The 13,632-nt window shown below is 36.2% G+C and overlaps 1 protein-coding gene across 5 annotated transcripts in view; it reads right to left on the bottom strand.

Annotated features, from left to right (window-relative positions):
- Positions 1-13,632, bottom strand: part of ROBO1 (roundabout guidance receptor 1) — a 420,921-nt gene that overhangs the window by 346,856 nt on the left and 60,433 nt on the right. The gene's annotated exons all lie outside the window — the stretch shown is intronic.

Genomic DNA, 13,632 nt, shown 5'->3' with positions numbered 1-13,632 from the left:
CATTCAGAAACTTCTCTAGCCTACACACTGTCTGTGCAAATCCTGTCTGCTCCTCAAATCCCTTATCCACAAGTCCTTTCAGAACCCATTACATTGCCTGTCTATATCATTCACGTGCCTATTTCTCCAGAGGAATGTGGTAGAGAAGTACTGAATGGCTTCCCGAGTATTACAAATAATGGCACGGCTCCCTGGAATCTCCTTTTCAACAAACATCACTCAACACTTTAACAAAACATATGCGATATACTAATGAACATTTACATTCAAATATATAATAGAACTGTCCTTTATGTAGACTTTTACATGTTCCTAAATAATAAAAAGTATATGCACTTCCCCAGTTTTATTAATAAATTAATTTTATTAATAATTTATATTTTAATCAACTTCAGAGGTGAAATGCTAAGTACCTGAGTTTCAATAATTAAATATACTATTAAATGGTAAAGGATGTTGACTGAAGGCTTCATTCTGTACCTTACATATTACTTAATACATGAAGCCCTGAGTGTCTATGTCATATAAATATTTCCTGTGTCTGTACCTCATTGTTTCCAATGAGATTATAATCTGAAAAACAGGAATGATGTTTCATATTTTATAACATTCCTATCTTATTTCTGCTTATATAGAGTAAATACAAATTTATCAAAGATTTCTCAAATTCGACAGCCCAAAGGCCTTACTGAATAGAGTCCCAAACTTTGCCCTCATCTAGTATTTCAAGGTCCATGAATAAGGCAAAGTAGAAACCAGTCTTCCTCTTTCTGTCCCCTAGTCCTTCCCAAATTCCTCCCAAAAAGTTCTCAAATTAGGCCGGGCGCGGTGGCTCAGGCCTGTAATCCCAGCACTTTGGGAGGCCGAGGTGGGAGGATCACGAGGTCAGGAGATCGAGACCATCCTGGCTAACACGGTGAAACCCCGTCTCTACTAAAAAATACAAAAAACTAGCCGGGCGTGGTGGCGGTGCCTGTGGTCCCAGCTCCTCGGGAGGCTGAGGCAGGAGAATGGCGGGAACCCGGGGGGCGGAGCTTGCAGTGAGCTGAGATCCGGCCACTGCACCCCAGCCTGGGCGACAAAAAAAGTTCTCAAATTAATCTGCTTAGCCTCGTCTCTACAGCCAGCTACCATCACAAGTCCAATTACCGTCCCTTTCTACCAGGATGTAGGAAAGCCTCTGAAATAGTTTCACTTCAGTGTAGCCAGATGAAGGCTCTGAAATGCAAATATAATGTGGGTTGTCCTCTACTTCAGTGGCTCTTAAAATAAACTTATTGCTCTTAAGGTAAGTCTTTAACTAGACCTACAAGAGCTAACATGTTCATTCCCTGATCCAGATATCTAGACACTTCCTGTTCCATGCCTTTCTCTGCTGTCTTCAGCCTGACTTCTGTTAGCTCCACAGATACCTTGCACATCCTACTGCCACATGACTTATGCGTGCCACAGGGTCTGGGCTTGAAATAATCTTACGGTAGAATACACCTACTCTTATTTCAAATCTCTGCTCTCCCTAATCTTTACAAGAAAGTTAAATGTTGGTTTTATAAACCTAAATAGCACTATATAGCTACCCATGGTAAGAATGATAAGAATCACAATATATAAATCTATTTGTCTGTTTTTCCCACCCTTCTGTAAGATCTGCGGGTCTGGTTTTGCTCACGGTATTTCCCTTATGCTTGGCAGAGTGCTGTTCACATTATAGTACTCAGTAAACCATGTGTTGAGTAAATGACAAAAAAGAATGAAGTGCTGACAAGAAAGACCTAACTAAGCAGATGAGATGAAGCTTAAGAATCATGCATTCTATGACAAGACAGGAAAATATTTTATTTTAAAAAGTTATAACTAATATGCATACATTCAGCCTTTAATAGACTGTAAGGCCTACATGAGGCTTATTTGTATCTGTTTCTAATTTGTAACTCCTCCAACTAGTGTTTTTTCTTAGTGAAATGAATTAATGAATAATAGATCTATTATTTATGTCCACCATGAAACAAAAATTATAATTTGAAATGCTAATAGTTTTATAATGTGAAACACTAATAACTTTAGCTTAGTGCAAATATACAACATGTTATAGATTCTTTCAATGAAACTAAGCTCTAGAAAGGGAGGAAATAAACTAGCAATATAAAACAAAAAATTACTTGGAAACTCATATTCTCTAAGGCTATGTTGAAGCCAAGTGAAATTCAGATTGGATTTTAGATTAGTCATAATAGTCAGTGCTATATAACTTCAGAAGATTAAGTATTACAGTACGTTCTTGGCCTTTACCCTTGGCTGGAATTCTGAAAGGTGGATGCTAAGGAGGATTGACTGCTGAGGAGATATTTAATTAAAGGAACTTTTATTTTAAAATCTGAAAGTCCATTTCAGATAGAAAATAGGGATATATAGGTTGTCATGAGAATACAAAGAAGGGGTACCTAAGATTGCCTGAGCAAGACAGAGAAAAAACTCAAACACATTACATTTGAGATAAGTCTTGAAGAATGAGTCAGAAAGGGAAGACAGGAGATGATTTCACCCAGAGGCCCAGGTACAGGAGTATGTGGTACACTTGCAGGACCTGCAAGTGGCTTAGTACGGCCTGAGTATAAAGTGCATTTCGGAGATGGTGAAATATATGTATGAAGAAATAGCTAAAAGGAGTAACATCTTGGGCTTTGTACACTGAGCAACAGTTTTGGAACCCAGTGGAAGGCAACCAGAAACCATTAAAAAATTGTAAGCAAGGGATGGGTATCATAAAGGCTGGTTTTAAAGAGCTCACTGTTGGCAGCATGAAACTGGACTTAACAGGATGAGCTAAGAAGGAATTAGTGAGGACCCATTTCAAGCAATAAATCTGAAAACCAGGGTCAGGCGTGGTGGCTCATGCCTGGAATTCCAGCACTTTGGGGGGTCAAAGCAGGAGGATCACTTGAGCCCAGGAGTTCAAGACGAGCCTAGGCAACACAAGGAAACCATATCTCCATAAAAAATGTAAACAATTAGCCAGGTGTATGATACACGCCTGTAATCCCAGCAGCTCAGGAGCTCAGGTGCAATGATCGCCTGGGCCTGGGAAGTCGAGGCTGCAGTGAGCTGAGATCGCACCAGTGCACTCCAGCACAGGGACAGAGGGAGACACCGTCTCAAAAATAAAGAAAGAAAGAAATCCGAGAGCCAGAATTTAGACATTAACAGACAGAAAGGCAAACAGATGGAAGAATCTCAAGATATTAATTCATAAAATCAACAGAATCTAGCCACTGACAGTATGGAGGAAAAGGAAATGCAAATGCACACAATGGAGGAGAGGCAGAGGGTAGTGAGTTTCCAAGTTTCTTGTCTCTATAATGGGTGAAGAGCAGTCTCGCTGAAGGTAGGGAATAAGAGAGTGAAATTTGGTAAGAGGAAGAAGGGCGAGGAGAGAATTCTATCCAGTATGAGACATGAAGAATTTGGGATACTTCTAGAATATCCAAATGGTATTGACAAGCTGTCAATTGTATGTCCCTAAGTTTGACCTCGAAAAAGAAATCTCAGCTGGAAAGTCAATTAGAATAGAGCCACTGATGAAATCCACAGGAAAGATCAAAACTGTCTGGGGAAGCCCAGCTGAGTAGCCCCAGCAACTCGGCAGGCTGAGGTGGAAGGATCCCTTGAGCCCCTCAGTTGGAGGCTGCAGTGTGCTATGATCACACCTGTGAATACCCACTGCACTTCAGCCTGGGCAACAGAGTAATACCCCGTCTCTAAAACTGTTTTTTGTTTAAGTCCAGAGGGATTATGTACGGGAAGTCATGACCAATTACAGAATCTGGATGTCACCCAGGCTCCACTAAAGTGCAGTGTTTCTGAGGGTTTGCTCTGTCCCTAATTTGCAGCCCCTATAGCGAAACCACAACCAGTGTGGCTTTGGGAATGGAACTCAGGACCAAGTTAGTACCATGATGTTTGTACAGAACAATTCAGGAAACATCTCAGCAATAGAAATGTTTTCCATATTATTAAACGATAAATTTCTCAAAAGGCTCTATGGAATACTCTTTCTTCAGATTGTTACTAGGCATTGCTTCAAGGAAGAGTTGCAGTTTTCAGGGTGATTAGTCTGCTAATGCATATTATGAGGTACAAAAGAGGGGTATAATATGCAGCATTTCCCAACTTATTTGGCCACTGAACTCTTTTTTATTTAATTATGTATTTATTTATTTATTTTTTGCAGAATATCCCACTGACTGAACTTTGCTTCTAAGAAACACGTTTCAAGAGAAAATATACACTATCGAGCATGTGATAATTTGAGGAGAATGAATAGGATCAGCAAAAAACCTATTATTTGACTATTAAGCCAATACCTTTGGAGGTTATAACAAAATATAGAAATCCCATGTTTCTCATAATGTATAAACTTCAGAAAAAAAGATCTTCCAATTTCTGAGTGATATTTATGAGTGATTGATTAACTTCAATAATAAAAACCATAAATGGTAATCATCATCTTTATTTAAAAAGTATAATGAAGCATTATTTGTTATAAAGTCTAAGCAGGAAGAAAAGGAAAAGAAAACTACTATTAATTATCCACCATCTTCTTTATTACAACAACATCTTTATGAAGTGTGTGGTGTTATATCTGTGCCCATACGGAGGAACCGAGACTCTCAGCTGTCATTCAGCTGGGAAGTGGCAGTGCTAGAGTTCAACCCTAGTCAGATTCAAAGTCCTTGCTCTTTCAAACTATTCCATAAATACTACATTCATTAGTTAAAATCCACAGAGAAACATGCCTTGTTCATGCTTGCTTCCAACACTGGAGGTGTCCACTTTGATCGCTTACTTTTAAAATAGAGATGATAAAAACATCAAGAAATGGTCAAACCTGTTGATATCTGTTGTGTTTCCCCATGCACAGAATATCTATCTGTAAATGATTTCATAGTTACTTCACTTAGCAGAGACCCTGATGATGAATAAATGGAGATAGAAAGCTTTCCATGTATTGTGCCATCTTCTCCAAACATGAGCTCACACTGCTGAGTAAATATCCTTACATTATCAGTTTTTCATATTCTGAGAACCTCAATTCCTACACAATTGTTTGCACAATTAAAATTCAATATCATTGGTTTCCAACTCTTTTTCTGCCCATATACTTGAGGGTTTTGAAAACCTGTATCATAAATATATATATAACCTTTTTATATACCATATATAACCTATATCATGGATATATAAAACTCTGACTCACTTTCTTAAAGGAGAACTTTAAGGGAGTCACACCAGGTCAAATATGGAAGAGCATATGTAAATCTCAGAAGAGTGCAGACGAAAGGCTCCAAGTAGCAGATATCAGTGATTGCAATCTTCCACCCTAGAAGTGGTGTCCACCTTCACTCTGTCACATTTATAATATTATATATTTACGTACAGTATACATATAATATTTTTGACTCATTATTCATAACAAGCTTTCTCTCCTCAATCGTAAATTCCACATTCCTATAAGACATCTGATAACCATCACTCTAGTTATGTTCTAGTTATGTTAATTTGTATATATTTTATGTAATAAGATACAAAATCTATATCCCAATTGGCAAAACCAACTTCCAGGTTTCAACCACATTCCGCACAGTAAACGTAATAGTTACAAAGAGGAGGGGAGGGGGGAAACCACGGACGAGGATGATACTCTCGCTGATCCTGTCAACTGCCCTCTGCAAGAATCCTGACAGAATCTTGAGAATTCACTTCAGACAAGACCAGCATCAGGGAAAGGGCAGGGGAGGATTCCTTCAACAACCGTCCAGTTGGAAGATAAAATATAAACATGAGTGACTGAAATATCTAAATATTTACACAACCACAGCTGGAAAAAGATATACACGTAAGTGCTAAGTATTTCAAGGAAATACATCAAAGTCACATGAGATTTATGATGAAGAAACCAAACTCCTAGTTGGACGTAAACTGCTTCCCCCTCTGAGAGGTCACTTTTACACAAACACAGAACGTAACCATTAAAGAGACTGCTCGTTACTATTCTGCTGAGGTAAGCATAAACATATGTATTAAAAGAATTATATATATAATTTTATTCTCTATTCATATGTATGATTTTATATTTTTTCTTTTTATTTATTTATTTATTTATTTATTATTTATTTATTTATTTATTATTTTTTGGAGACAGAGTCTTGCTCTGTCGCCCAGGCTGGAGTGCAGTGGCCGGATCTCAGCGCACTGCAAGCTCCGCCTCCCGGGTTCACGCCATTCTCCTGCCTCAGCCTCCCGAGTAGCTGGGACTACAGGCGCCGCCACCTCGCCCGGCTAGTTTTTTGTATTTTTTTTTTTTAGTAGAGACGGGGTTTCACTGTGTTCGCCAGGATGGTCTTGATCTCCTGACCTCGTGATCCGCCCGTCTCAGCCTCCCAAAGTGCTGGGATTACAGGCTTGAGCCACCGCGCCCGGCCTAGCATGACATTAATATTTATCTTATGGTTTTGTTTATTTGTGTTTCAGGTCTGTTTCTTAAGAGACTGAGAAAAAACAGTATTTATTTTATTAGTAGTTTTGTTTTGATCCAACTGTTTTCATACTCTGCTGTATAAAATTAGAAAACCTAAAATGATTAAAATATCTGTCTCCATCAAATATCATATTAACGTATCCTGCAGCACAAAAATTCTTATAAAACTTCTAAAAGCACAAGAGGAACAAATTCATTGAGTAGCTGACAGACACACTATAAATATTAATAGACAATTTGGCGACATCTGTCCAAGGTGGGGACAGGGATGTATAGAATTGCCTCAAGGCAATTATATATATAATATATAAAAACCTATATATTTATATGTAGGTTTAAACCTATATTCTTAAAAGAGCCTGGCTGCTTAACACTTTTATTTAAGCTCAATTTACACTTTAAGGAGCAGAACTGCCTCCAATTATTAACATAAATCCTATCATGGGCACTAATCCTGTAATTTTCCTGTCAGAATTTCATCCTACAAGAAGACATTTGGTAAAAAATAAGGAGGCAGCACCCATTAATTACTCACCATGCAGAGTAGATTTAAATATCCTCTATTAAGTTACACACATTTCCAAATACTCATGCTTACTATTGAAATAAGAAGTATAAAAACAGTCCACACGCTACAAAAAAAGCTAAGTACTTTCACCTGAAATTACATATAGTACATGAATACAAGGAAAATGGAATGGATTATAATAACCACATGATTACTATATTATGCCATTTTCCTCAGCTACTTTGTTTTATCCTAATGTCTCTTGATTATAAACTTCTAAGAAAACACTATTTAGAGGAGAACTTCTCCAGCAAAAATTTAGAATAACCCTAATAATTAACTGAGTGCCACTGGTAGAATTTATCATCTAAAATGGTTACCAAAATAGACCAAAAGGAAATTCCAAGAGTGAATGCCTGGTGTTTCTGTAATATTCCTAAATAATCTAATATCGTATGGCTATGTCTCCAGAGATACGAAAAAGATTGGCAGTAGCATAAGTTAAATTTTAGAAACAATTTTGCCTCCCCTCTCCCATTGTTAATAATATATAGACAACTAAGTAGGAGAGGCTTTTCTGTCATGAGACCCAAATGTCATAGAAGCTAGAAGGGCAGTAACTGCAGAATTGTCACGATTGAACCAATTCAGGCAGGATTTCATCCTGAGCTGTAACTAAGGGAATTGGAAGGTTGAAGCTCGCTAGCTGAGTTCATTGTTCCTACTTGCCCCTTAGTAAAATGCTCAAGTAACATGCAAACTGAAGAATTTTACTTTCTGTAAAATACCAAACAAATATATTTGCATGTGTTACAGTTCAAATTCTCTCAATCTCCCATCCACCAATCTATCCATCCGTTGTTTACCTGTATATTATTCCTATATTGTAGTATGAATTCTGTTAAGCATTGGCAGCACAAAGAAACATGAAATAGAATCCCCGATCTTAACAGCCTGAAGTCTACCAAGGGAGGCAGAAATATTAACACGGATAATACTGAAAAATAAGAGCCATACAAGATAAGACAACAGTAGAAGAAACTGGAATCAGAGGAGGAAACAGCGTGAGGGTTAGGGACATAAACTACTATAACATCTGGGGGGAAAGTAATTAAAACTAGAGACGGGATTCGAATGGTCTGGGTTCAAATCTAGCCTCTGGTACTTCTGAGTTGTTTGAACTCGAATAAATTGCTTAAACTCTCTGAATATTAGTTTCTCCATCTGTAAAATGAGGCGAAAATAATACCTCCACTTTATAGGTTAGCATAAGTTCTAATGCGCAGAATAATATTACATTGATCCACGAGTTGGAACCATCAATCAAGTATTTTGGAAGTTGTCATAAGCATCATTATTTGATTTTAGATTCTCCTCCTAACTCTCTTGTGGAATTACATTAGGATTCTTAGTAATCTGTAGAAGAATTAATTATTTTCCCTAGATTTTTAAGAAGCACTGAAAATAAAGCTAAATCTTTAGTTTTAGTTGAGTATTCAACTTAAAATAATTTTCCACTTACACAGGTCTTGGCAAGTTTTGGCAAAATTCCAGCAAAGCATCATTCAAAAGAGAGAAAAGAAAAAAAAAAAAAAAAAACTAGACCATTTAGCATAGCCAACTTACTGTTTTACTGAGAAGCATCAGAGACTGACTAACTAAAGCCATCTATAATAAAGCATCTCTGTTCCTTGTGGAAAACATTCCAAATATATCCACTGAGTAAACGTATTGCTTTCAGAATTTTAAAGACACACTAGTGCTTTTAAAATATTACTGAATGAATAGTCATGTTGTTTTTCATTTCCTTTTCATTAAAAATACAAATATACTATGGGAAGCCAGAGTATAGGCTGTTTGTAATTGTGCATCCATAATACTCATTCTAATGGACCAAAACATTTAGGTCTGAAAATACAATATAATACAACAAATATAACATAATATAATAGAGTAGCTTATTTCAGCTGTTAGAACCAATCAGACCTTTGACATGTTCACTGACAAAGGAGTTTGGATAATATTTTCAATGGTGAAAAACAGTATTTGGGTGGTCCTATGTTTTTTTATTGCTATGGAAATATAGTTAATTATAATCTTGAGTTTTCTTTATATTAGAACAAATTATATAGTACTGCAATCAACGTGAACCTGCGCTTCATTTCTTTCTTTACAATATAGAAAGAAAGCAGATGATTATATATTTGAGCCAACTATAACCTCAGTATACAGAACATGAGCAGATTCCTCTATTGAAGTGGCGACTTCAAAATACTCTTAGAACTTATAAAATAAACCTTGCTTACCAAAACTACTTTGTTCTCAATTTAAATTTCTAAGGAGAGAATTTTTTTTTCTGAAGTTAATCTGACTTTTGTGTCTAAAAACTTTTTTTCTTTTTTTACTTTTCGGTTCACGGGTACATGTGCAGGTTTGTTACAGAGGTAAACTGCGTGTCGTGGGGGTTTCGTGTACATATTATTCCATCACCAAGCTGATAAGCATGGTAACCCATAGGTATCTTTTCTGAACCTCTCCCTCCTCCCAACCTCCACCCTCCGGTAAAGCCCAGAGTCTGTGGTTCCCCCCTTTGTGTCCATGTGTTCTCACTGTAATGTTTTTAAGCTATCCGTTTAAAGTATGTAAAAACAAGTATGAATATAACAAAATTCCTTAACCATAGGAGGGTTTTTAAAATTATCATTAAAGTAATATTTTTGAGTTCTTTGTCTAAAGAGTTACCTTAGATTTTCATGGAATTTGTATATTATAGATATAATTCGCCAAAAGTCAACAACCGAAAATCAATTAAAGTACTAAAAATAAAGCTTTCAACTTTTTGAATTAGGCAATCACACTTGTGTTATACTTCAATAACCCTTGATTCTAGGTGGGTTACTAATGTCTGCAAGATAGCATATGGGATTGCAATTTTAAGGATAACTGTCTAAAAACAATTACACTTTTAGAAAACAAAATACTTAAAATAACCTTTTAAAGGATTACCGAGAAATCCCTAGAGGAATGCTGTCAACTTCACTCATTTTAAAAACTCAGTCAGTACTTCTGACATGAGTAAGAATTTCTAAAGAAAACCTTTTACACATTAGCAAACTAATTGCATTCTTCCTCTCCTGATACCTTCCTCATCTCTTTCTCATCATATCTTGGCTTTAGCTCTTGCAGATTCTAAGGGCACCCTCCTAAGATACTAAGAGGCACCTCGCATCATTTAGCACACAAGATATAGAAATCTGAAAGGTGTTCCAAACGTTAACTTAAATCTACATTTTAAGTAATCATAAATACTGAAACAGCATCCCATGGTACATACTTTAGTGAATATTTACATGAGTAATTAGTAATCTTTATTTTCTAAAGGGGTAAGTAAATAATTCGTCATTCCAAAAGAAATGTCTCGTTGATCTAATAGACAAAATAAGCCATAAATAAAATATTTAAAAAATTATTAACATGTATACAGCTTAACATATATACAACTTTTAATGAAAAAGATTAGAATCCCCCAAATTTTCCTAATTCTAAAAACATTTTATTATTGATAATATGTCTACATGCATTTATCATTTTGTATTTTAATGTAACTTTGAAAGGGAAATCTATTACTTTAGTAACTATCTTGAAAGCAGTTTAATTCTTAATTTTGAAGGAAGAAAGCCATAAAAAGTTGTTTTGTTGAAATACTTGTGTTTAATTAATAAATAATTAACCATAACTAAACTATTTCCACATCCCTACTGCCTGGAACAGCACCTAGCATGTGGCAGGTACTCAATAAACATTTGTTGAATGAATAATCAATAATAATGGAAGAAGAAAACGTTAAGTGATAGGTATAGATATTTATACCTAGTGGTATAGACAAGCATCATTCTTGGAGCAGTCAGTGTACCTCTGAGCTGAAGAGAAAATAAGGAATAGGCTTAATTCTGCTTATGGGAAGCAGAAATCCACAAGGGAAGGGAGCCCTGAAGACACAGCCTTCCTGTAAGCAATCGGCCATACAAGGCTCTTGGCCCATTCATAGCTGGAAGCTCTCCTTACATTTAATTCTGAGGACACTGAAACCTGAAACCTGCACACAGTATCATGTGTGGTATAAATGCAAGAATTTACAGAGGTGTAAGTTGTACAGTTCTAGCTTAAACGACAGATTGAGGAAAAGAAAGACAGAAAAAGAAAGAGACGTAGAAGAAAGGGCTGAGAAGAATCTTAACATTATTTCTTAGAGGCTGTTGAGAAATGTATAGTTTTTGTTTCCTTCTCTCTAAGCGTGTGTCGTTTCTAAAGAATCCATGATCTTCTGGTGTTATTTTCATAATAAAATATTTTATTTTAGAAGTTCTAAAAACCAACAAACATTCTTTGGGAAAGTATGGAGAAAATAAAACTGAACCTTTGTTAACTCTTTTGCATTCATTTATTCACCCAAAATATAGGTATGCTGCCCCAGGTCTGTACCAGATACTGGTGATACAAGAATGCAAAAAAACCTTCAAAAAAACCAAAAACAGTAAGTGGTACCTGTCTCTCTCTCTCTCTTTTCTTCTAGCTATTAAAGATGCAAAGTTAATACAAATGACAAGTGACACTATATGCACTTACATACCTCTTAGAAAACTTTTTAACATAGGGTTCCATAAACAACCAGTAAGCAAATGTGGAAGTTGTGTATGCAGAACTGCAGGCAGCACAGTTAGAATGAGTGGGAGCAAATGCCTCTGACAAAAATAAGCTTTCCTGGAAATGTGAAAAGCCTGAGTGAGATTACATGAATAGAGACCACAAACCCTGAGGCGCATAGCTGCTCAGTCATGCCCTGTGTGATCCCCAGGAGTTAAAAGACTGGATATGGATTTAAACCGATTAACAGGTATCAATTGCCGCTTCTCTTTAGGAGGCAAATAGACCTAATTATCTTACTTATCTTCCATGCCATTACAAGCTAATTCCTGGTCTATGCTGCCCAGGGAAAATCACTTATTTAAACTTTAAATTATTTTTCACTTCACATTTGATTATTTTTAAGCATGTGTGAGATCCTTCAATAATAATAAATTAAACCCAATTACATTATCAAAATATACTTTCTTCCTATTCAGCCTGTCATAACTGGTAATAACTGATATATCTCAATATAATGGGTTTTGCTCTAGCTTTCTACTGGCACAGAAACTACAACTGAGATAGAGAGAGGTGCAGCATAAGGTTCTTGTTTTTTTAATATATAAATGTACTTTGTCATTAATGTTAGGACAATATATAATACAGTCTTTTAAAAAATAAGAGGATGTTTCTTCTGAAATAAGTATTTTGTTTACTACATATATGCATAAACATCTGCTTTGGAGAAACCTAGAGTGAGGTTTAAAATATAGATAACTATTTTCTTACCTGTTCAATCATAATCTCTGGGTACAAAGACTAGTAACTGGTCTTTACAGGTATGCAAGGTGATTTCTAACATACCCTAGAGTTTGGGAATCTTATTCCTTAAAGAGCTTTGAAATAAAACATTCAAACATTTGTTAATTCTCAAAATAACTTTAAATTGTAGCTGGAGAGATATTTAAGTTATAACTCTTATTTATCCATTAGGCTAATAATTCCAAATACTGATGTGTTCGAGAATTAGATATATCTCATCATTTTAGGACCAACTTCTGAGAAATGCCTTCCAATAAGTACCCTCAGTTTGAAAACAGGAGTATCTCTTCTTCTGAACACAACTTCCAAATAAAACTGTATATTAAAAAATGCACGTATTTCAAGTTTATTGACGACTTAGTAAGATTAACCAATTCTTTTAAATACAGGAACCTTCTCCTAAGTTGACCAATTCATCCCAGTTTAACCAGGACCGTCCCAGTTTAACCAGGATCATTCCAGTTTTAATAGTTAAAGTTTACCTCAATCAGTCCCTGGTAAACCAGGATGCTTGGTCACTCTCTCGTCGTCTTTTTTTTTTCTTCTTGAGATCAGGTCTTCGCCCAGGTTGGAGTACAGTGGTGTGACCTTGGCTCTCTGCAGCCTCAACCTCCCAGGCTCAAGCAATCCTCCCACCTGGGACCACAGGCATACGCCACCACACCACCACACCCAGCTCATTTTGTTTATTTTTAGTAGAGATTTTACTATGTTGCCAGGTGTGTCTCGAACTCCTGAGCTCAAGCCATCCTCCTGTCTCGCCTTCCCACAGTGGTGGGATTACAGGCATGAGCACTGTACTGGCCCACCCTTTCTTCTTAAGTCAAGTGGAACAGACTGAAAGAGCAAATATCCCATCCAAAAAAAGTAATCATAGTAACTAGTACCAAAAAGCATATTCAAATTGTCCTATGATGTAAACTGTTTTAAAACAAAGAATGCATTACATCCTAAACTACAGCAAATAAACATCACGGTCGGGGGGTGGGGGAGTCGGTGGTAAAGAAAAAGTATCAGAAGTTCTTGGCTGACTTACTAACCAAATTAAAAAAAAAAAAAAAGTTTACTGAAAGGCAATACATGTGAAAGAAAGGGACTGTCACATTACTATCATATTTGATAAACTGTAGTTTTATTACAA

Source organism: Trachypithecus francoisi, unplaced genomic scaffold (genome assembly GCF_009764315.1).
Source record: "Trachypithecus francoisi isolate TF-2019V2 unplaced genomic scaffold, Tfra_2.0 Lachesis_group0, whole genome shotgun sequence".
Taxonomy (NCBI): Eukaryota; Metazoa; Chordata; class Mammalia; order Primates; family Cercopithecidae; genus Trachypithecus; species Trachypithecus francoisi.
The sequence above is the reverse complement of the archived record's forward strand: the minus strand, read 5'-3'. Positions and strand labels throughout refer to the sequence as shown.